At 36.4% G+C, this 24,504-nt stretch overlaps 1 long non-coding RNA gene across 1 annotated transcript in view; it reads left to right on the top strand.

The window, feature by feature from the left end:
• The window catches only part of LOC141560375 (uncharacterized), a 46,048-nt gene that overhangs the window by 6,680 nt on the left and 14,864 nt on the right, over positions 1-24,504 (top strand). Inside the window, exons 3-6 of the long non-coding RNA XR_012487706.1 lie at positions 5,923-9,297; positions 9,588-9,699; positions 13,561-13,879; positions 14,636-14,815. This is a non-coding gene — a long non-coding RNA (uncharacterized LOC141560375). The remainder of the gene's footprint in view (positions 1-5,922; positions 9,298-9,587; positions 9,700-13,560; positions 13,880-14,635; positions 14,816-24,504) is intronic.

Genomic DNA, 24,504 nt, shown 5'->3' with positions numbered 1-24,504 from the left:
CTGTTTCTATTATCTCTGGACAGTTCTCTTTGATAATTTCCTGTAACATTGAATCTAGGCTCTTTTTTTGGTCATAGTTTTCAGGAAGTCCAATGATCCACAGATTATCTCTCCTAGATCTATTTTCCAGGTCTATAGATTTTCCCAGTAAGTATTTGACGTTGTTCTCCAACTTCTCATTTTTTTTTTGTTTTGTTTGACTGATTCTTGGGTTCTCTGTGAATCATTCATTTCTATTTGTTCCATCCTGTATTTTAAGGAGTTATTTTCTTCATTCACAGTTTTTAGTTCTTTTTGTAAATGTCCAATTTCATTTTTAAATGAATTATTTTGCTCTATTGAATTTTTTTTCCAATTCTCTAATTTTTTTTAGAGAATTATTTTCTTTTTCCAATTCAGAAATCCTATTTTCTTGAAACATTTTTATCTTCTCCAATTCAGAAATCCTATTTTCCTGTGATTTTTTAACCTTTTCTAATTCACAAATTTTGTTTCCCTGAATCTCCTGTAAATTCTTTATTTTTTCCAACTCCAATTTCATAGTTTCTCTTTCCTTTCCCCATGTTTCTTCAAACTCTCTTAATTTTTTAATAGTCTTTTCTAGGAGAGAGTTATGTGATGGGGGGCAGGTATTGTTCCCCTTTAGGCTGTTATCTGCTGACTCTCTGATGTTAACTTCCTCGGGGTTGGATACCCGCTCTTTCTCTGTGTAGAATGAGTCAATGTTTTTTTTTTTTTTTTTTTTTTTTTTTTTTTTTTTTTTTTTTTTTTTGCTTTTTGCTCATACTTAAAAAATCTTTTGAGGTCTGTTCCTGGCATAGGAAATTTTTTATTTATTTCTTTACCAGCTTCCTCCCAGACTGGATGGATGCAGTGTCCCCCGCAGCTGAGCTAAGAGAGAGCTCTATGTGACAGTTCCCCTCCCCCTCCCTGGAAGTGCCTCATAGGTGATCAGCACTGCTGTGTTTTGAGGGTGCTGTGCTCTAGTGGCTTCCCTGAGGTTTAAGACTGAACAGTAAAGACGGCACAAAGCCCAGCCTATGTGTCCTGGTGGGGAGTGGATGTCAGCAGCCGGTGATGTGAAAAGCCCCTGTGCTCAAACTGGAAGTGTCTGCCCTGAAACCGTGGTCCCTAGTTCAAAGGTTCCCCTTCTCTGGGACTTCCTGGGGCTGAGTTCCACAGCCTCCAGCAGAGCCAGGCACTGTGAGTTACCGCCCCGCCCACTTTTCAATCTCTTAACTACCCCCAGGTGAAAGCCTGGACAGCCTAAGTCGGCCACACCCACAGTGCCTAGATCTGCTGAGTCACTTTCAGATTGGGGTGTTTCTATTATCTGGCTTAAAATTTTTAAAGTGCCTTAATTTCTCTTCTGAACTGCTGTTTTATAAGCAGAGAAGGGCTAACAGCCTGTGCCAGATTCCTCTATCTCAATGGCTTCTCTGATCCCAGAGCCCTCCCCAGTGCGATCGGCGCAGTATGCTAGCACCCAGCCGTCTGTGCTGGCCTCTCTTCTTCCTCCCCTGGGAACTAACCTTTCCTGTTGAAACTCCAGATTCTCTTCAGCTGGTAAGTTGTGCTTCCAGTCCTTGTGGATTCTATCAGTCCAGCGCTATTTCTGAGGCTGATTTTATCTAGTTGGTAGTGAGGGAAGAAAGGAGCTTACAGAATTGCGTGTATCTTCTCCACCATCTTGGCTCCGCCCCCCTAGTAACATCTTAACATAAGATGATGTGGCCCCATAAAGAGTGCTTACCTTTTTTCAAATCCTTAATTTTATCCACATCAGGAGGAGTGTATCTTCTCCGTTTTTGACCTGAGGAGTCAAGCTCTTCAATCACAGGCTATGCATCTATAACATCCCATATATTCTGTCCTTCTCCCTTAGCCTTAACCATTGCTTTTTCTAATTTTGTCATAGGCTGCTTCACAGGCAATTCTGTTTGTGTCACTGCCTCTTCCCCTCCTCCTTCTTCCTCCACCCATGAAGGGTTAATTGAGGGAGGAGGAGATGGGAAATGCTCCTGTTGCTCAGCAATCTTACTCCATTGTTACCTGATTCATCCTTTTCACCTAGTTTAGTTGGATCCTCCTCCTCCTGTTTTCTTCCTTTTCTTTAGTCTAACACTTTTTAAAGCCACTTGAATTAAATTGTATGTATGAAGTATATCTTTAGAAATTGACTTTGGATTGGAATAGCAATGTTCAACTAGTTGCTCTCCTACTAATTCCCACTCGTCCGGATTCAATTCTTTTTCCATAGAAAAACAAGGACATATAACCATAACGGTTTTTAAAAGTTCAGTGATCTCCTCCAAAATTATAACCAGTGCTTGGCTTTTCATAACTTGACAATGCTCTCTAAACATTTTCCTTGAAGAGAAATAGAAGGCTATTTTCTAAACATCTGCCCCATTTTGCTGAAATTCTACATTAGCTCTTTAGCCAAGTTTTCCTTGTTGTACTCACCCTAATTTCTGGGTCAGAGAGACTTTTCCACTGGATCAAGATCAGAGGTTTTTCCACAGAACTCAGGATCCTGTTTGCCCCACATTAGGCACCAAAATATCATGTTCTGTTCTGCAAATGGTAATAGTTCTCTGGGCTCAGATTTGTTGGGGAGGTTCTGGAGGCAGCCTTACTTTCAGTTAAGTCCCAATAATCACCTCTTATAGCCAAGAGTTACAGTCCGGATCCTTTATTGTACTCTTCAAAATCCTGAATCTTTTTCTGTGTCCACTTCACCTTCTTAGAGGCCTATCTCTCTCCTTGATTCCCGAGAGCTCTTGTCCAAATGTCTCCAGCCAGCACAAATGTCAAAATGGGAATGAATCAGACTCGGCCTCCAAGAGGGTGGATTATGGGTTTCTGCCTTGTGAATCTCTGGGAACTCAATCCTAGTTCTGAATATCCTGGAAGTCCATGAACAGGCTGTTCCTTTAGACTTGTGAATCTCCTGGACTTGTGAATCTCTGGGACTTGTGAATCTCCCCATTGAATCCTGGCTCTGAATCTTCTCTGAGAGTGGGCCTGTCCTTTTCTATGGTCTTTAAACACATGAAGTCTAATGTGTGAACCAATGAGAGAACTCCTTTATAAGTGTGAACTAAGTACATGAGTACATAAATACTTGGTCTCAAGTTCTGGCTCATAACATCTCCTTGTAGGATCAGAGCAATCCTACTGAACCATTAGATGATATCCATTCCAATGACTTAGCACCTTATAAGAATCCTAACCAAAAGGATGTTTGACAAAAAGGTGTGGATGGAGGTAAGGAGTGTTAAAGAAGTTAAGAGGAGGAGGGGGAAGATGAAAAATTCATTGCCCTATCAATACAAAAGCCATATATCTCTCCTTGATTGGACATGAACCATAAAGGAAAAAAAAAAAAAAGCTGAATCAAAAAGTTTTACATTCAAACATATTAAATTCCCCTTATCTATCCATCTATCCACGCTGGACACAAATGTATTTTCTTCCTAATGAATACTCAGACTAGAATTTTAAAATTTCATAGTCGGCAATGTTTTTCATGTTTGGTAAAGATGTACTCTAGGGGGAAAATGGCAAAACTGTTTGAGAAAATCGTTTGAAACCCAATGAAGGCTCAGGGGCTTGGGTTCAGGAAACTAAGTAAGGAACAAGTTTCCTGTCTCTGCATGAAGAATCCTATCTGCAATGAGAGAGCTGATTGGAGGAAGGGAAATATCATAGGAAAATGGTATGTGATGTCATGATGACCACAAAGCATTATGGGGATAAAAGACCAGGAGTCCCAAGAGCCGTGTTCTGTGCGGGAGAGAGAGCAGGCGAGATAGAGAGTGTGAGAGTGCGATATTGAGCGGAGATAGAGAGCGCCAGAGCCCAAACAAGAGACAGCGATAGATAGAGAAGAGAGAGGCGGAGGAGAGGGAGAGAGTGAGGAGGAGGAGAAGGAGAGGAGAGGCGAGAGGACAGGGAGAGGAGAGAGTGTGGTGTAGAAAATAGAGATAAGAGAGAGAGGAGAGAGAGTGAGGGAAAGAGAGAGAGTGAGGGAGAGAGAAAGAGTGAATAAAAAGTGAGAGAAAAAGTGAGAAAGGTTGCGAGAGAGTGTCTGGAAAAAGGGAGAGAGAGTGAGAGGGAAAGGGAGAGGGGAGAGCAAGAACGAGAGAGGAGAGAGGGAGGGAAAGAGGAGAGACATAGAATCAGAGGGACAGAGAGGTATCACCTCATACTTCACCATCTAAGGGACTGCCTTGGGTTTTGCATCTCGGAGAAGCTCTTCCATGATATACACTATTCTGGAGTGGGGACAGCCCAATATGTCTAGGAGGAGGAATGAGGGAGTTTGTATTGGGGGGAGAGGAGGTATGTATGTTTGTGGGAAGTCACTGGATCTATTCTCTCCATACTGACCTTCACTTGCTAGTTGGTCAAAAGTCAATTGTGTGTTAACTCCTATTTCCCTATTGCATTGATTTGATTCCTGAATACTTGAAGTATGAAGGAATAATATCTTTTTTAAAAAATGATGACAGGGAGACAGGAATGGACTGGGAAAAGGGAAAGGAAAAAGTGGAGTGCTGCAAATTATGTGCCATAAGAAAAAGCCAAAAAAAAAGCTTTTTCATTGAAGAGGGAGAGGAGAAATTGAGAGAACATTACTCTCATCAGAAGTGGCTCAAATAAGAGACATCATAAATATTCAATAGGTGTATGGAAATCTATCTTAGCCTGCAGGAAAATGGGAGGGCAATAGAATATGGGAGAGGGGTGATCAAAGAAGAGATCATTTTGGGAGAGTTCAGTGGTCAATACCAAAACATGTTTGAAGAGAGAGTGAAAGGAGAGAGAATAAGTGAGGGGGAACTACATTTAGCAATAGTAATAGTAAAAGCAATTTTTGAAGTGTTTATCTGTTGGAATATCATTGTTATCTGGGAAATGATGAGCTGAATGTTTCCATGGAAGGAAAAAAAAACCTGAAAAATATTCCATGAACAAAGCGAAATATGCTGTATATAAAATGATAGCAAGGTTCTGGGGAGATCAGGTGTAAAGGATTTTAATTGTTCTCACTAACAAAATCTTGTACAACTACTCTAAAGGACTTATGATAAAAAATCTTATCCATTCACAGAGAAGGATTGATTATGTGTGAATACAGATTGAAGCATTCTCATTTTTCTCTTAATCTCTCTATTTTTAAGATAATTTCTCTTCAAGGTTCTATTTTTATTAGGGTGAGGTGTATGTTTTTTCACAAATTTATGGAAATATTTTGGATAATTTCATATGTGGTTTCTTAATTTGTGGATGGGAATCAGGGAAAGAACCTACAAAGCAAACATCTTTAAAAAATCTTTACATTAAAAAATGTAAAAGAAAAATTTTAAAATGTAACTTGGGCTCAATATTAAATTAATTGAAATTATATTCAAAAAGGGATCATTCACTTTTGTCCTTTGGAGGTTATCATAGTAACTTTGCATTTCACTTAGTAAAACTCAATCCAATGAGAATGTGAGAAATCAGAGTACAGAGAGTTTAGGAGAGAGAAAGGGGAAAGAATAAGTAGAGGCCACAGTCAATAAACATTTCTTATCTAGAGTGGGTCAAGCTCCATAGTAAGCAGTGGGGGGATACAAGAATTGCCCAAGCCGGGCCCTGGTTTGAAGTAGTTTCCAGTATAAGGGGGTGATTCCAAACAAAAACTCTGTGGTTTACCAGAAAAAATTGGAAGTAATGCAGTTGTCTCTTGGGGTTCCTCCAAGTTTATGATAAGGGAGAGCATAGGCAAGAGCACATTGATAAGGGTCCAGTTGCCCACCAAAGGCCAGGAATCACTCCTTGGCCAATCATAATCTCAGAGCTGCTGCTCTTTGCTACCCACAATTCCTGATTCCTTCACCTTTGCTCATATGGTCCCTTCTTCATTCACAGACTTGGTCGAGGAGCAACAGGCAAAAGCAATGAGACGCGGAGGTCCCCGCCGTCGTGTTGCTGCCTTGTATTTGGAAAATATTCAGCAACCCTCCGACCTCAGGAGCCAGGGGGACAATATTCGTGTGAGCTCAGCAAGGAAGGAGAGGAACGCTGGGGCCCCTTGGTGGATGAGACATTTAGGTTTTGACATTCCTCCTAAGGCCCTGGCTCTTCTTTTGATTTTGATTAATCCACCCCCTCATTCTGCATCCTGTGCTGAAACAACACACAAGAGCTCCAAACAGGAACAGCAAAGTCCATCCTATTTTCACAAATGATTCAGAAACTTCACCCAAGGCTGTCCCCAACGCCCTCACCTCCACCATCAGGCCTCAGGAATTATGCTCTGAAAAAGCCGGTCCCAACCACCCTGAAAAATCCAGTGCATTTAAGAAACTAAGATCTAAAGTGGAAACTGCCCTTAGCCCTCTCTCCAACAGTACCCCACTGGACCCTGTCTTTCGCCCTCGGGACACCAGTACACCAAAATGTGTTCGGAAACTTGCTGCAGAAATGCTCCAAGAAGAATGGTCTTGTCCAGAAAATGCTAATCCCCCCCGCCCTGTCAGAACCAGTGCCATTAATATAAGATCTAAAGTACAGCCTATCTTCAACCCTGTCTCCAGCACTATTCCAGAGTGTAGCTACAAAGATGACTCAGAAATGATACTGGGAGAATGCTCCAAACAAGAAAAATCCACCCTATCCCGCCCTGCCAAAGTCATTACAACTCAAAAGAGGAGGGGTAAAGTTCACCCTGCCTTTGTCATCCACTCCCATTGTTCCCCAAGGTGTGTTCCCCCAAATTCCTCCCAAACAACCCAGGGAGGCCATTCTGGCTAACAATGCCCCTTTTGGGGTTTCTTTAAAAAGTTTCTTTCTTTAAATGGAGGAGTCTAGAAGTATCATCAAAAATATGCTAACTTCCAGCACTGCCTATTTTGCCCACAGGCTTGACAAAATTATGCTGCTGATCAAATTTAGACATTAAAATAAAAAAAAAAATTGGGGTAGAATGGAGGTCCTTCAGACACAGCCCCAAAGATGGGAAGAAAGACTGGAGATGGACCTGTCTGAACTATCATCACTAGGCTAAATCCACCGAAACAAGAAGTGGGGACCTTTGGCCTGGCTAGGTATTGGCTGGAGCTTCAGCAAAAACCACAGAAACTTTTATCTCACAGTCAAATCAAGTTGAAGTTGTGAGCCTCCTGGAGAATAAGTGAAGCTGGGCTGATTAGGATGGCAACAGCTGGGCCACTGAGGACCTGAGGAAGTGGCCCTGACAAGAAGGAACCACACCCTGGTGGGAGCAGAGGCAGGGGCTGGGATGCTATTGGCTGCCAGTACAGAGTGCTGGTACCCCCAAGAGGGGATGTTCTTGGTTTGTGCTTCCGGGTCAGAGAGTTTGGGGTTTCTGGACAGAGGGCACATCTGAAGAGGAAGCATGAGGAACCATCCCTTCACAACACAAGTAGAGGTCCTTAAATAGTATTAAATCTTTTTTAAAAAAATGCACCAGCTAAGAAGAATCCCACCATAGGAACATTATATGGGAACAGCAAAGCCTAGAGTTCATCTTAAGAGGACACTTAAGTAAAAGAGCTTTTATCTCAGAGTAACCTGAAATGGCCCCAAACCCAAAGAGAATGTATACAACTCAAACAAGAATTTAAAAATAAGAGACACTAAGGAAAAATTAACCAAAATAAAAAAAAAAATCCATCCAAGGAAAACCAAAAGCTTATGAAACAAAAAAGGAAACAAACTTGGAAAGGAGGAACAGAGTCTCAAGATGAAAATAATTCTTTGATAATGAGGATAGAGCAAGTACAAGACAAAAAAAAAAGTTAAGACAAACCAGGAAATAACAAAGGATAGATTTTTAGAGATTCAAAACAAAGAGAACCAAATGTGAAATATAAGTTAAAAAACAGTTCTGGAGAACAAATTTAAGAAGAGACTGCCTGACAATTGTGACCTAAAAAAGAACCTTGAAACAAAAATGCAAGAAGTAATTTAGGAAAATTGTCCTAGGGGTGGAAGAGCCAAGATGGCAAGAGAGAGGAGACATGACTTTATCAGAGCTCTCTCACATATCCCTCAAATTAACAGCAAATCGAGCCTTTGATCTGGTTTTGAAATGACAGAACCCACAAGTATTTGCAGCGTGACATATTTCTGCCAGAAGATAATTTTAAAGATCTCCAGAAAAGGTCTGTTTTCAATTGACCACTGTGGGAAGTGGGCCAAGCACTGGTAATGCAGACCCCCCCCCTCCTCCAAGGTGGTGTGGGCTTCAGGCACCAAGGAATCTAGCAGGAGGAATCTACAGCAGTGCTGGCTCCTCTGTCCTTGTTGCAAGCCGATAAATCAGCAGATTAGCTGGAAAACATCCAACACAAATGCAAAAGGCAAATCAGCCGCTAAACCTCAGAATATCTTGGGCCCTGGCTATGCCCAACTAGCACCAGAAGTTAAGTCAGCACTGACCCAACATAGCCTAATAGAGGAAGCTTGGACAATTCCCCCTTTGTCTAAAACATACCTCAACCTTAAAAAACAATAAGCAAAAAGAACTCTCAGCATAGTTTTTTATGGAGAAAGAGAACAAGAGATTTCAAACTCTGAGGACACTAAAAGCAGGTCATCTCCAGATGAGATCCCAAATGATAGGAATTCGTCCCCATCTCACAAGCCTCTCTTGGAAGAATTCAAAAAGGAACTTGAAAGGATAAGAAAGATAAGGAAAGGAAATGAAAATTTTGCAAGAGGGTTTCAAAAAGAAATTATCAGAAGAAAACTATTTACCAAATAGATTTAATGAAATGGAAAAAGCTTATAACACCTTACAAAATAGATTTGACAAAATAGGAAAAGAAAATAACTCCTTGAAAAATAGTTTCTGACATGGAAAAATTACCTTGAACAAAACAACCCAAAAATTGAATTGCCCAAAGTACAAAAGGAGCTAAAAAAGATAACTGAAGAAAATTATTCACTAAAAATTAAAATTGAACAAATTGAAATGAATGACTTAATGAGACCTCAAGAATTAGTCATACAAAAAAATGAAAAAATAAAAGTGTAAAATACCTCATTGGAAAAACAATATAAATCAACACGGTTTTGTAAAAGATTTCCAGAAGTCCTAGAAGGAGGGTATGTAAACATCAGTCACACATATACCACATTCACAACTGACCTGGAAAATAGACTTGAGAGACAATCGAAGGATTTCTGGACTCCCTCAGAACTATGATCAAAAAAGCCTAGATACCATCTTTCAGGAAGTCACCAAGGAAAACTGCTCTAGTATCCTAGAACCAAAAGGTAAAATAGCCATTGAAATAATTCATAAATCAACTCCTGAAAGAGTCCCCAAAATGAAAACACCAAGGAATATCATAGCTAAACTTCAGGATTATCAGATTAAGGAAAAATATTGCAAACAGCCCAAAAGAGACAATTCAAATATTGATGAACTGTGGTCAGGATCACTCTGTCAGTATCAGAACCTGAAAGGATCAAAGGACCTGGAATCTGGTGATTCTGAAAGGATTAAGGAACTTGCATTGTAGCCAAGAATCAACTATCCAGCTAAATTGAGCATTATCTTTCAGGTAAGAAGATGAACATTTGATGATGATAGGTGAATTTCAATTATGGTGAAAAGATCAGAGCCGAACAAAAAATTTGACCTCCAGATACAGAACACAAGAGAAGCATGAAAAGGTAAAAAGGAAAGGATTCTTGAGATGTATACTAACTGGTGTTTTTTAAGAGAGTGTGGGCATAATTTGATTTTTTTGTGCTAATATGAAAAAGCAATTAGAAGTGGAAAGGGGATTGTACCAGCAAAAAGAGGGACATGGAGGTAAAATGAGCAAAACTACTTCTCATTAAGAAGCAAAGATGATCTATTATAAGTAAGGGAAAGAAGCGAGGGGGATGAACATTGTGTAAATCTTACTCTGATTAGATCTGGCTCAAAGAGAATATCAAACACACTTGGTTTCACAGAGAAACTTTTCTCACTTTATAGGGAAATGGGAGGAGAAAGGGGAAAGGAAAGCAGGAGACTAATAGAAGGGAAACAGAAGCAGTAGGAGAAAGGTATAAGAAGTGAGGGGCTGTAAAGGAAGAGGGCTGTTTGAAGGGAAGTGATGGTCAGAAGCCAAATACTGAAGAAAAGAAAGAGAAAAGCATAACTTGGGGCAAATAAGATGGTGGAAAATGCAGAATTAGTCGTGTTTACTATGAATCTGAATGGGATAAACTCTCCCATTAAAAAGGAAGCAGATAGCAGACTGGATAAAAGCCTTAATCATATAATTTAAAGCAGAGTAACATACAGAGTAAAGGTAAAAGGCTGGAGCAGAATGTATTATGCTTCAGGTAAAGTAGTTAAAAAAAAAAAAGAGTAGCAATCCTGATCTCAGATCAAACAAAAGCAAAAACCTATCTAAGAGAGATAAGGAAGTAAAGTATATGTTGCTAAAGGGTACCAAAAATAAGGAAGCCATAGCAATATTGAATATATATGCACCAAATGGTATAGCATCCAAATTTCATTAGAGAAGTTGAGATCTGCAAGAATAGACACCAAAATTATACTAGTGAGGGATCTCAACATTGCTCTCTCAAAAGTAGATAAGTAAACCACAAAATACAAGAAAGAAGTAAGGGAAATAAATAGAATATTACAAAAATTTTGAAGAAAATTGAAGGAAAACAGAAGTATACTTTTTTTCTTGGCAGTTCATAGAACCTATAAAACTCTGACCATGTGTTTGAGCATAAAAACCTCAAAATCACAGAAATGCCGAAATCTTAAATGAATTTTTCAGATCATGATGCAATAAAAATTACATGCAATAAAAGGCCAAGTGTTGCTACCACATTAGGACTGTGGGTACCTTAGAATCTGCTGGAGTCAGGATAAGCAAAAGTCTTTATTCTTGGTGTGTTTAGCAGTAGAAGTGAAGAGAGAGTGGATGGGTAGGATCTCTGCTACCTCACTTCATTTTCTCTCTCTAGCAGAAGTGACTCTGGCTAGCCTCACTGCACCTCCTAGTCCCTCCCACAATTCTCTGTATGCACTAACTAAACGATTGGGCCAGCACAAGATAGTGGGAAGGGCCATTTTCTAAGCGCATACTTACAGAGTATTGTCCAATCAGTAATTGGCCTCAAGTGCTCCATTGTCCCACCTCTGTGTTATTAACTCAAGAGTTTCAGCCCTTTACAGCCAGGGGAAAATAATCTTAAAGAATGAATGGGTGAAACAACAAAAAATAGACACAATCAACAATTTCATGCAAGAGAATGAGTAATGAGACAACATAACCAAAATTTGTGGGATGCAGCCAAAACTGTTATTAGGGGAAATTTTATATCTCTAGATGCTTACTGACATAAAATAGAAAAACAGAAGATCAACGATTTGGCCTTACAACTAAAAAAGCTAACAATAAAATTTAAAAACCCCATTTAAATAACAGATTTGAAATTCTAAAAATAAAAGGAGATATTAATAAAACTAAATGTAAAAAAACTATGGAATTAACAAATAAAACTGAATTGGTTTTAGGAAAAAATAGATGAACCTTTAGTTAATCTTGATTTTCTTTCCTTTTTCTGATCAAATTATTAGTCTCAGAAATAAAAAGGGAGAACTTTGTACCAATGAAGGGGAAATTAGAGTAATAATTAAGAGTTATTTTGCCCAACTTTACAAGTAGAATTTATACTAGGAATGTAGGGCTAATTACATATTAGGAAAACTATTAGCATATTTGATTCTATTCTATCAGTAAGCAAACTAACAAAAATTAAAGGATTATTTCAATAGATAACAGGATAAGCATTTGATAACATCCAAAACTCATTCCTATTAAAACCACAAGAGAATATAGGTATAAATGGAGTGTTCCTTAAAATGATTAGTAGCATCTATTTCAAATCATCAGTAAGCATCATATGTAATGGGGACAACCTAGAACATTTCCAGGAAAATCAGGGGTAAAACAAGATTGTCACCATTACTATTTTATATTGTATTAGAAATTTAGCGAATATAATGAAAATTTGACTATCTAAATCAGTCTACTTATGTAGTGCCACACTAATCAAACTCCAAAGACATCATTTTACAGATAGAGAAAAAATAACAAAGTTCATCTGGAAAAACAAAATCAAGAATGACAAGGGAATTAATGAAAAGTTGCAAATGAAGGTGGCCTAGCTGTAGATAACCTAAAGCTATATTATAAAGCCACTTTCATTAAAATCATTTGGAACTGGCTAAGAAATAGAGTAGTCAATCAGTGGAAGAGGTTATTAATAATATGAAAAGCAAATTAAGAGAGCATGGAATACTTTACCTGTCAGAACTATAGATAAATGGGAAAATATGATCAAAGAAAATATAGAGAATATTACCAAATAAAAAAGGATTAGTTTTTTATGTAAAATTAAAAAAAGTTTTTGCACAAACAAAACCAATATAACCAAAAATTAGAAGGCAAGGAAATTTGGAGGTAGGAAGAAAATCACAAGAAGAATCTCTGGATAAAGTTCTCATTCCTCAAATATTTGAAGAAAGTCATATTCAGGAGAATATAAGTCATTTTTCAGTTGACAGTGAAAGAAGGTAACCAGGCAGTTTTCCAATAAATAGATCAATGATATCTATAGCTATATGAGGGGGGAAGGTTCCAATCCTTATTGATTAAATACTAATTAAAATAATTCTGAAGTGACACCTCACATCCATCAGATGGATAATATGATAAAAAAGGAAAATGATTAATATTGGAAGGGATGCTGGAAAACTGTGACACTAGTGCACTATTGGTGGGGTTGAGAACTGGTCCAAGAATTCTGAAAAGTTTTTGAAACACAGTTCAAACCCTTTGACTACTGGGTTTGTATAAAAAGATTTTTTAAAAAGGAATATAATCTATTTGTACAAAAATATATTGAAAAGAGCTCTTTTGCGGCATCTAAGCATTGGAAATTGAGGGGATGCCCATCAATAGGGGAATGGCTGAACAAGTTGTGATATATGAATGTAATGGAATACAATACAATGGAATTTCAATAAGAAATGATAAATAGGCATATTTCAGAAAAAAGATGAGCAACTGGATGACTTAGATTGCCTCAGCAATGCACTAATCCAAGACAATCTCAAAGGACTCATCTTGAAAAATGTTGTCTGACTTGTGGAAATATGTATAGAGTAATTGCACATGTTTAACATATATTGGATCACTTCCTTACTTGGGGAGGGGATGAAGGGAAGAGAGGGAAAAAAGTTAGGACACAGGATTTTGTAGGAGTGAATGTTGGAAATTATCCATGTTTATTTTGAAAATAAAAAGCTTTAAAAAAATTATCTGTCTTTAGAGAAAGAACCAATGTCATCTAAATACAAACCAAAGGACATGATTTTATCTTCTTTTTTCTTTCTTCCATTTTTTTCTCCCTTCTTTCTTTTTTTCCTTTTTTCTTTCTTTCATTTTTTTCTCTTATTTGAGTATTATACAAAATAGCAATATAGAAATGTTTTATGTGTTTGCACTTTTTCAGATTGCTTATCTTTTCAGGGAAAGGATAGAAGAAGGGAAAAAAAACAGATTTGGGAATCAACTTTTTTTAAAAAGTTAAAAAATTAGAAAAAAAACTACAAGAAAGAAGAAAAAGAAAAGAAAACATTCAAAAGCAGTATGTTTCAATCAGCAATTTCTCAATTTCTCTGACATTTCCCATGCCAAGTCTATTGGAATTGTATTAACTGATTGTATTGATAAGAAGAGTTAATTCTATCATAGTTGATCATCAGACAATCTTGCTGTCACTGAGTACAATGATCTCCTGGTTCTTCTCACTTCACTCAGCATCGATTCAGGTAAGTCTTTCTAGGCTTTTCTGAAATTCAGCCTGCTCATCATTTCTTATAGAACAATAACATTTCCTTATATTTCTGATGAGAATTAGATAAGGGGTATCTAGATGAAATTAGCTTTAATTGAGGTCTAGTGGCAGGTTCGGGGTACAGGGAAGTCAAATAGAGTTCCCCTGAATCTGCTTTGGATTCTGTGCAGGGATACAAACGTAAATGAGGTCTAGTAGCAGCAGCACAAGAGTCCTCTGTAAAGGAATTTACTGGCCAGAAAACCGAGATTGATAAAAGAGGTTTATTGTGGGGTTTGGAAGTAAAGCTTAGTGAAGTTGAAGGTAGAGACAAGAGGGCACCGTAACTGCAGGTCCGGTGGGCAGAGACCCTTGCCATGACCTGCATAAGGATGCCATGTTTGGGACTTCTGCAAAGAGTGGACTGCAGCTTTCCCCTTTTATAATGGGGGGCTGTTGGTAATCTGAAGGGGCTCCTGGGTGCAGTCCCAGGTTGGCCTCTGGCCTGAGCTTCAGCCAGGGTTAGAATTTGAATAGAATTCAATGGGTTTTTAGATAAGGAGGAAGCTGTTTGTGCTTGGGGTGGGGGTTGGGAACCTGAGCAGATTATTAGAATGGGGGCTGGGACAGCCCAAGTTAGCTCAGATCCAATGGGGGCTGGGAGAGCCTGGATATATCTCCCATTGGAATTCATGGGGGTTGGGAATTAGAAAGGAATCTTAACCCACAGCATTTCTATGTCTTTCACCAGGGGTCCTTAAACTACGGCCCACGGACCACAAGCGGCCCACTGAGGATGTTTATGCAGCCCTCCGGGTTATGGCAACATGAGACTGGAAGTGATAGTTGACCTAAACTCGCATTAGCAATGCCCACTTCTGGCACTGGGATGAGGCTGCAGAGACAGAGTCTGAGGCAATACTGAGGTGAGGTGAGTTCCCAGGCGGGGGGGAGGGGGAGGGGGGGGAAGGGAGAGAGATGCAGAAGAGGGAGAACTGATGGCCTGTGGCCTTGTAAAGTAATGGAAGCCACCACAACAGAGAGGCACGAGGGATGTACAGTGCATGCTGCGCGTGTCACAGCCGCTGCAGGGGGGATATATGGGCTGTGTCTGGTGTGCGGGTATAGTAACAGTTAGTACTACAAGTCCCAGCTTGACTCTATCATTGCCATTATGCTGTAATGACAATGTAACAGCTTCCTCTCTAGCACATATTGCAGTACTGACTTCTATTGTCGCCCAGAGTGAGGCTCCCAGTACCAGGCCGTGGCCCTGTATCCATAGTGACCTCATGTCTGGCTGTTGTGGTCCATAGTTTTATCATTGTGTGTATGTTCTGTAGTTTCATAAAGAGATGGAATATTGCTAACATATGTCACCACCTTATAATCACTGGGGTCTGACCTTAGTGCCCCCCACTTATCCTGCAATCAGGAAAACTTCTGCCATCTCCCCACAACTCAAAAATCTGTTAGCAGAAAAACCGCTGATTGCATTCCCAAACAAAACATGTGTGAAGTCATTGGAATAAGAATAAGAATAAGAAGATATAAAAATACCTGGTGGCTCTTTCTCTATAAGTCAATATTATATTACAATTTCCCTAGGAAAGTTGGAGGAAGAGGGGAACATCTGAATCATGGAAATTAGTAAAAGAGATCATTGTGCAGACTAGCATCTGTTGAAGAGATTTTCAGGAAACTGAAGTGAAACAATAGAGTGAATGGAATGTGTCACAGACCTAAAGAAAATGTCCTTAAGGAAAGCTACAGAGGATAGAAACAAAGAGCAGTCACTGAAATGTTGGCTAAGAATAGTGGGAGGTGACTACAAAAAATTTAGAGAGAATAATATCAAAGCTATAGAAATAATAAACTTAAAGCCAGCATTTGGGAGAATTAACAAAATATATCAACTTTTGTTCAATTTTTAAAAGACAAAAAAAATCAAATTAAAAAAATAGTGGCTGAACAAAGAGAAATTACATCTCAAGTCTGGAGGGGAAAAAAGAGTTATTTTTTTTAAAATGATCAGAACATAGTTACAGGCTAACAGAACTAAGAATAAGAGAGAGAAAGAGAAAGAATAATCTTCTATCAGAACACCAAATAAAGAATTACCCTGTCAGAGAAAAGGAATGATGATATTCTAATCTTCATGAATTTATTGGACAATTCTATGAAACATTTTAATAAGAAATTTCTAACACTACACAAATCATTTATGATATTGAGAAAGAGCTCTAATACTCCTCTTGTCAAATAAATAGTGTCAAACATCTGAAGGATGAAGTACAAAACTATAGACTAAATAACTTTAATGAATTTCGATTCAAAAACTTTTGAATAAAATCCTGTCAAACATCTGAAGCTATGAATCTAAGATTTCATTAATTCTGATCAAGATGAATTTATATAAGGAAAGCAAGTACAATTCAATATTAGGAAAACAATCAATATAAACTCAAAACATTAAAAAATTCAAAAACATGATTTTCTCAAATAGAAAAAGAAAAAGCCTAGACAAAGTGAAAAAAAAATTATTAAACAATACGGGGAAAAACACCCCTTTTAATAGCATGAAAAGTACCATTGGAATCAGTTCATATTTAAAAATAGTAGAGTGATGCAATGGAACTATTACCTAACAGGAAAATAATAAATAATAAACTCAATAACTCAAGTGTTCAATAAAACCTCAAACAAATTGCTTAAAAAAAAAGGTCTTTATTTAATGAGAACTTCTGGGAAAACTAAAAATCAGTCTGGAAGTAGGTTTAGACTGACATATTGTATCATATTTTATAATAAATTCAAAATTGAGATATAACCTGCATACTAAAGATCATGTCATAAAAACTTAAAAAGATCTAATACTGTTCATGGATTTGGCTAAAAGATTAATTCTAAAGCAAACATGTAATACGGGCAGTTACAAGAGATAAAATTGAAAATTTGATTACATATAATTGAAAATCCTTGTATAAACAAATAAATAAATCTCTAGGGGCAGCTAGTTGGTGCAGTAAATAGAGCACCAGCCCTGCAGTCTGGAGGACCTGAATTCAAATCTGGTCTCAGACACTTAACACTTCCTAGCTGTATGACCCTGGGCAAGTCACTGAAGCCCAATTGCCTCAGCAAAAATAAGTAAATAAATCTCTAGATTGAGAGAGGAACAATTAATAAATGAGAAAATCATTTAATAAAATTCCTTAGATAATATTTTATTATCTAATAGATAACTACATTTATAAGACCAAAAGTTATTTTCTAATAGATAAATGTTTAATACTATCAAAGAATATAAAATAAAATGAAGTGTTACTCTTTTGAAAAGACTACAAAAGTATGACTAAAAGAATTGCAAATTATTAATAACCATATGAATTGATACTCCTTATTACTAATAGAGTATGCCATTCATTAAAAAGTTTCAAAATTGGATTAACTACACATACAATCTAACTTGTACATCAGACTCATTCATATAAGAATATATGCCCTAAATTCTGGATTTATTGCTGTAGGGAACCATTAGGAAAACTTCTTCCATTAAATTCAAATACTCAATTCACCTGCTCTGCATAGGCTTAGAGAATCCCAAAGAGATCTTTTTGTTTTTTACACAATTACACAAAGTTGCAAAAATTGCCCTACTTATTGCTTCTGTTGGGAGTGAATTAGTCAGGTACTGAAGGACACATACCCAAGAAAAGATGTCCCTTTGAAAGTCAGGAAATATATGAACACAACTACAAAACAATTACCACACAAATAAAGTCAGATCTATAAGTTGGAAAAATATTAAGTGTTCATAGTAGGCCTGAGGGAATATAATAAAAATGACAATACTACCTAAATTATTAACCTTCTTATTTAATGCCATACCAATCAAACTCTCAAGAAATTACTTTACAGACCTAGGAAAAAATAATAACAAAATTCGTCTGGAAGAACAAAAGGTCAAGAATTTTGAGAGAATTAATGAAAATAAATGCTAATAAAAGTGCCCTAGTTGGGCCAGACCTAAAACTATATTATAAAGCAGCAGTCATCAGAACTATTTGGTACTGGTTAAGAAATAGAATAATCAATAGAATAGGTTAAGTTCACAGGACAAAATAGTGTACTATAATAAATCTAGTGTTCAACAAACCCAAAGACCCCAGATTTTGAGTAAGAATTCACTATTTGACAAAAACTGCTGGGAAAATTGGAAATTAGTATGGCAGAAACTAGGCATTGACTTCCAACCTAATACCCAAACCAAGACTAAGGATAAAATTAATAACAAAAGCAAACAATCTATGTAAGTGCCTACCTTTGCAATCATTCTGCACCTTATTCTCCACCACATACTCTGATCTAAGGAAGAGCCTCCTTACTATTCTTCAAACAAGACACTACTTCACTCAGCTTGTTTTCCTGTCTGTCTCCCATACCTGGAAGTCTGTCTCCCATACCTGGAATGCTCAGTTTCTTCATCTCTGTCTCCCAGTTTCCCTGACTTCAAGTCTCAATTAAAGTCCCACTTTTTATAAAAAGTCTTTGCCAACCCCTCTTAATTGTAGTTCTTTTCTTCTGTTGAATAGTTCTTATTTATTAATCTATATCTTATTTGTATATATTTGTTCATTGTCTTCCCCTCTTAGATTGTAAGCTCCTTGAGAGGAAAAAAAAAAGCATTTTGTCTCTTTCAATCCTCAGCATATGCCTGGTACATATGAGCACTTAAAACTGCTTATTCACTGACTGACAATATATTGGATGAACTAAAGTTAAATCAAGGCAGCTGTCATTGAAGAAAAATTGGGCTGAAGGGGGGGAGGCAATCCAAGAGAGAAAATGGGCAGAATTAACCAGGTTTACTGAATTCACTGAGGTTATTCAAACTGAGGAAGATGTCCAACAGTTCCATGAGACTCCCTGTATTGCCTCATAATAGAAAAACCTAGCTGGGGGTGGACTGGTTTAAAGACTGCTAAATTTTTCATTAGAATAGCAAGTCTGTCTGGGGAACAAAGGTCTGAGCACATCTATATAAAACTGGTTGATTTCAAACAAGAAAGCTTTACCATTCATTTCTAAAAGTAAAACCATGGAGAAAATGTTCAAAAATTACCAATGATATGTGATTCATGATTCTCAATATTCAATATCACCCAGTGACAAAATGGTCTTTTCCTTTTGCTTCATGTTAGATTAACTTGTTTCACATTCTATAGTCACCTTTTACAAAATTGTAACCTCTTTCAACAATATTCCCTGAAACAAATAAGTTTGGGACCTAAAGAGATAGGGAGCTAGATTCTAAGGTGAAATATAAAGTCAATATTTCTGTCAATCCGTATTTGAGGATGATATACCAGCTCTTGAGTCAAAATGAGCTCTAATGGGCAGAAATAGGAGGGTAGAGCAGTACAGAAAAACTGCAGCCATCTTATACTTAAGTTTGATGCTAAATGAGGTTTCCCAGCTTGAAGTCCATTTCCATCAGGGAAAAAAATCATCTTCATCTATTATCTACTTGTAGAACACAGGAGTTTCTGTTTCCTATTTTATACAGTCTACAAATAAGCCATCTTATTGAAACCCATCCATTTGGGTTCACATTTGGAATGTGATTTTAAAGGAGTCATAGAGATGCTTCAAAGCTAAAGGCAAAATATGTTCTGTTAATCACCCCATATATATAAAAAACTTCTTAGATATTTTTTATCTAGAGAATTCTGGTCAAGCATAATTTATATATTTTTATATGTGTGTATATTTGTGTGTATGTATATAATGGATGTACTGAGTAAATATACATATTTATGCAATATACTTGTATATATGTATGTATATATACATGAACATGTTTGTGTTTATATGTATGTCTATACACACATAGAATCAGAAAACTTATGGTTTGGGTGAATTTTTCTGTCTTATTTTTTTTGGTTATTGCTATTCCCTTCTCATGATCCAGTTTTGATAGTGCAGTTAGTGAATTTTTCTCTCTTATTTTTTTTGGTTATTGCTATTCTCCTCTCATGATCCAGTTTTGATAGTGCAGTTAGTGAAAAATTAACATTTATTTAAACTCTGTATATTATATTTTGGCATGGCTAAGGTATAAACTCTACTTGTAGCTCAATTCTGCATCTGGCATGAGCCTTGTAGATTCATTATCTGAATTGGTTCCATTGATCGAACCTATTCTGTCAGTAGCAGGACTGCCATTACACTATTACACTCAATTTATTTAAAGGTTCTAGGTATAACCCTATAGAGGGAAAAGTTTACTACTCAACAAATTAACTTGATCTTATACCAATGTGTTTCTCTTTAGACAATGTCTTGACTCCAATAATGACACTATTATATATTTTAAGAGTCATTTTTGTAGTAAGGCAAGATGGCATTATATACTTAAATATATATTTATTATGCTATAAACAATAAACACATACCTATATTATATATATATGCATGTATATATACATATATACATACACACACATATATATGTATATATATATATATACATATATATATATATATATATATATATATATATATATATATATATATATATATTTATAAAATGATGCCTCAGTCGCACTCAGTATTTATGGAAAGGAGTGGGCACATATATAGGAACCTTTCATGGAAGCATAAGAGGGATATGTTCAGACACCGCTCTGGACTGTAGGCTTTGATGTTAGAGACACATTGAACCATATCTGCAGATGAGAAACTGCTTCTCTGTTGGTCTTCAATGCATTTCATTTTGGGTAAAATTATTTTCTCTTTTATACTCAAATTTATCTACAATCACCTCTAAAAGTGGGTGTAAATGTGCAACTTTTAATGTGAATATCATTTCATTGTAAGACAGAATTATAAAGGTCACTAGATAGGGTATAGTTAGTATATATAAATGAATGCAAACAATATTTGACTCACTCAGATGTTGTACTGCCCAATCCCTGTAAAATTCAAAGCAAATATGTCACACTAAGTAAGGGCAATGCAATCTCAAAAACTCTTACAAAACAAAAATTCAGTTACAGTCTCTCTCTCTTTCTCTCTCTCTGTCTCTTTCTCTCTCTCTCTTCCTTTCTGTCTGTGTATGTATCTTTATCTCTCTCTGTCTCTGTCTCTCTCACTTTCTCTGTGTCTCTCTCTTCTCTGTCTCTCTATCTCTGTGTGTGTCTCTGTCTCTCTCTGGCTTTTTCCTGAATCAGAGGTGAAAAGGGGCAAGGTAAATTTCTGAGAAGCTTCAACTCATAAGCTTTAGGAAACACTGAAGGACAGTATCTGAAACTTTAGTCTTTGTTCTGCCAATCAGGATTCACATAGTTTCCTCTCTTTGTCAGTTGACGGCTCTTGTTTTTATTTCTTACATAATTATCTTCATCACTTCCAAAAAGCTTAATTCAAATCTTCCTGCTTCTCATCAAATTACCTTTCATTTAAATGGTGACAATTTCCTAAATTTCCTATGAGAAATTTATAATTATTTTAATAACTTTGTTCCCAAATATGTACACATGTGTATGTGTGTGTATGTTTGCATGTGGAGAGCAGACAGAGAGGGAGACAGAGACAGAGAAAGACAGAGATATACAGAGACAGAGAAACAGAGAGACAGATACAGAGAAGAACAGAGACAAAGAGAAAGAGACAGAGAAAAAGAGACAGAGGAAGACAAACCGAGACAGAGAGTTTTAGTCATATAAGTTTAGTTTTTAGTTAGGTATATGCAAATATGTCCATGTCATATATGCAAATTACCCATACAAATATAATGTCCTACAGTTCTAAAATCTTTAATAAGATCTTCCCACATCTTCTGTGTCCTTGTGTTTCTCTGTGTTCTCCACTTAGAGTACCATATCCTTAGACTTAGGTTCCCTGTCAATAGGAAAATCATTTTGTAACCTATTTTGTGAAATATTTTGGGGTTTGGGGGCTAGATTTTTTTTTCCAAAAAGCTGGGACAATTTTCTTTTTGTCCTATACAGTTTTCATAAACTTAAAAAAGGCTTTAAAAAGTTCTCTTTGTTTCAATTGGATCTAGATTATACCTAATTACTCTTTTTCATTGAATAACCTCCAGCTATTATTTTTACATAGTAACTGCTTAAATGTTTATTTGCAGAATAATATTTCTAACTACTAGAATTTGCTTTATGGTTTACTAAACGCTTTTAGTCACGACTAGAATAATTTGCATGAACCATTCAGGTTATTCCAATTGTACATGACATCCCATAATGTTTTGAAATATTTAGGGAAAAGAGTAGAAGCATTTAGTGGGTAGTGAAGACACAGTGAAGATACAGGCTAACCTTTTTAAGAAAATCAAAAGTCAAGCAGAGGCAGCATGATATAATGGATAGATTGATGCAGTTGATATTAAAACAGAAAAAAATGCATTTCCATCCTATTCACATTCATTAGTTGTTTGACCCTTTTTTCCTACATAGAATAAGCAGTGCTACTACAGTATAAACCTCTATTTCAAGTGTAAAAATGGCAGTCAGTCACATTAAATTCTGTGTTTTGCCTTCCTCTACTCCATTTCATTCCAGACCAGAAAGAATACAAAGTCCACCATTTTTCAAATTGTTATGGCTAACATTGATTAAAAAATTAGAAAAATCTCTTCATCCCTTTTCTTTAAATACAATAAACTTCTGCCCAAATCCAATGACTGTCTGTTAACTGAATGTGCCTATATATTTTCTATATAATATAAGTACCTGGGAGACAGCTCATACTGAGAAGTCTATTCTCTCCATAAAGGTACATTTGTCTATGTGACAACAGATGTTTTTCCTTACAACTAGGATTATAGTTTATATAAAGAACCAAGTACTTTTTTGACATACATTCTAAGTCAAAATAAAATGAGGGGTTGTCACTATTATTTTCCACTGGACCACATGATAGTCCTATTTCCTTTTGTTATCTGATTGTTTACGAATGAATCCCTTACAACACACTGCAGTATTATAACAAAATAATAATAATAAAATAAAACAAAACAAAACAAATGTTTACAAACACTAAGGTTTTTTGTTTTTGTTTTTGTTATTTTTTTGCTGACATTTTAGCTCACTCAACCATAATCTCCTAAGAATCTGTTTTCCATCTATACAATGGATATTTTTTTAAATTCATTTTTCCAAATTTTCCCCTCCCTCCCTCCACTCCCTCCCCCAGATGGCAGGTAATCCCATACATTTTACATGTGTTACAATATGACCTAGATACAATATATGTGTGTAAATACCATTTTCTTGTTGCACATTAATTAATAGCTTCCGAAGGTATAAGTAACCTGGGTAGATAGACAATAGTGCTAACAGTTTACATTCGCTTCCCAGTGTTCCTTCTCTGGGTGTAGTTATTTCTGTCCATCATTGATCAACTGGAAGTGAGTTGGATCTTCTTTATGTTGAAGATTTCCACTTCCATCAGAATACATTCTCATACAGTATTGTTGTTGAAGTGTACAGCGATCTTCTGGTTCTGCTCATTTCACTCAGCATCAGTTGATTTAAGTCTCTCCAAGCCTCTCTGTATTCCTCCTGCTGGTCATTTCTTACAGAACAATAATATTCCATAACCTTCATATACCACAATTTACCCAACCATTCTCCAACTGAGGACATCCATTCATCTTCCAGTTTCTAGCTACAACAAAAAGAGCTGCCACAAACATTTTGGCACATACAGGCCCCTTTCCGCTCTTTAGTATTTCTTTGGGATATAATCCCAATAACAGCAATGCTGGGTCAAAGGGTATGCACAGTTTGACAACTTTCTGGGCATAGTTCCAAATTGCTCTCAATGGATATTTTTTTTGTAGGATTATGGATTTTTTGAGAAGATTTTGTAGAATTCTGTAGTTTGATATACTATTATAAATGACAACTTAGGAAAGAAATCATTGAAGAACATTATCATTCAGAAACCCTTTCGTTTGGACCTTTATGCAGTCTAGATCCTGTTTTTTTTTTTTTTTTTTTTTTTTTTTTTTTTTTTTTTTTTAATTATCCAACACCACAGGGAATATGCTATCAGTGGTTAATATATTTTCTGGAAAAAAAAAAAAAACATTATTCTACGCTCCTCCCCATGATATTTTATAGATTAAAAAAAATCAGTGAGATTAAAAAAAAAATCAGTGAGAGAAGTTAAGTGATTTCTTGAGTCTTCTAATTACTACACGGGAAGGCAGAGATGGGAAGCATTCTGACTCTACTATATTTTCTTTTTTTTTCCTTCTTCTATCAAATGTGTTTTTATTTAACTCATACACATGTTTTCTACAGCTACACTTGTGAAACATCAAGTGGCAATAACGGGAGTTTTCTGGTCATTTTTTTTTCCATTTAATCTTATGAAAAATGAGATTACTCCTAAAATATGGAAATTAATTTAAATTCACAAAAATCTTCACATTATCAAAAAGTCATTAAAATAACACATTTAGTTATATAATTATATTTGGCTATAAAATTTAGTCCTTATTTGTCACAAAAAAAGAATATGGGGAAAAAAAGAATAGAGAATTACCTTTGTTGAGAGTGTAGTTTCTTCTGTTAGACTGACTCTCCT

The sequence above is a fragment of the Sminthopsis crassicaudata genome, chromosome 3 (genome assembly GCF_048593235.1).
Source record: "Sminthopsis crassicaudata isolate SCR6 chromosome 3, ASM4859323v1, whole genome shotgun sequence".
NCBI classification, from domain to species: domain Eukaryota; kingdom Metazoa; phylum Chordata; class Mammalia; order Dasyuromorphia; family Dasyuridae; genus Sminthopsis; species Sminthopsis crassicaudata.
The sequence above is the reverse complement of the archived record's forward strand: the minus strand, read 5'-3'. Positions and strand labels throughout refer to the sequence as shown.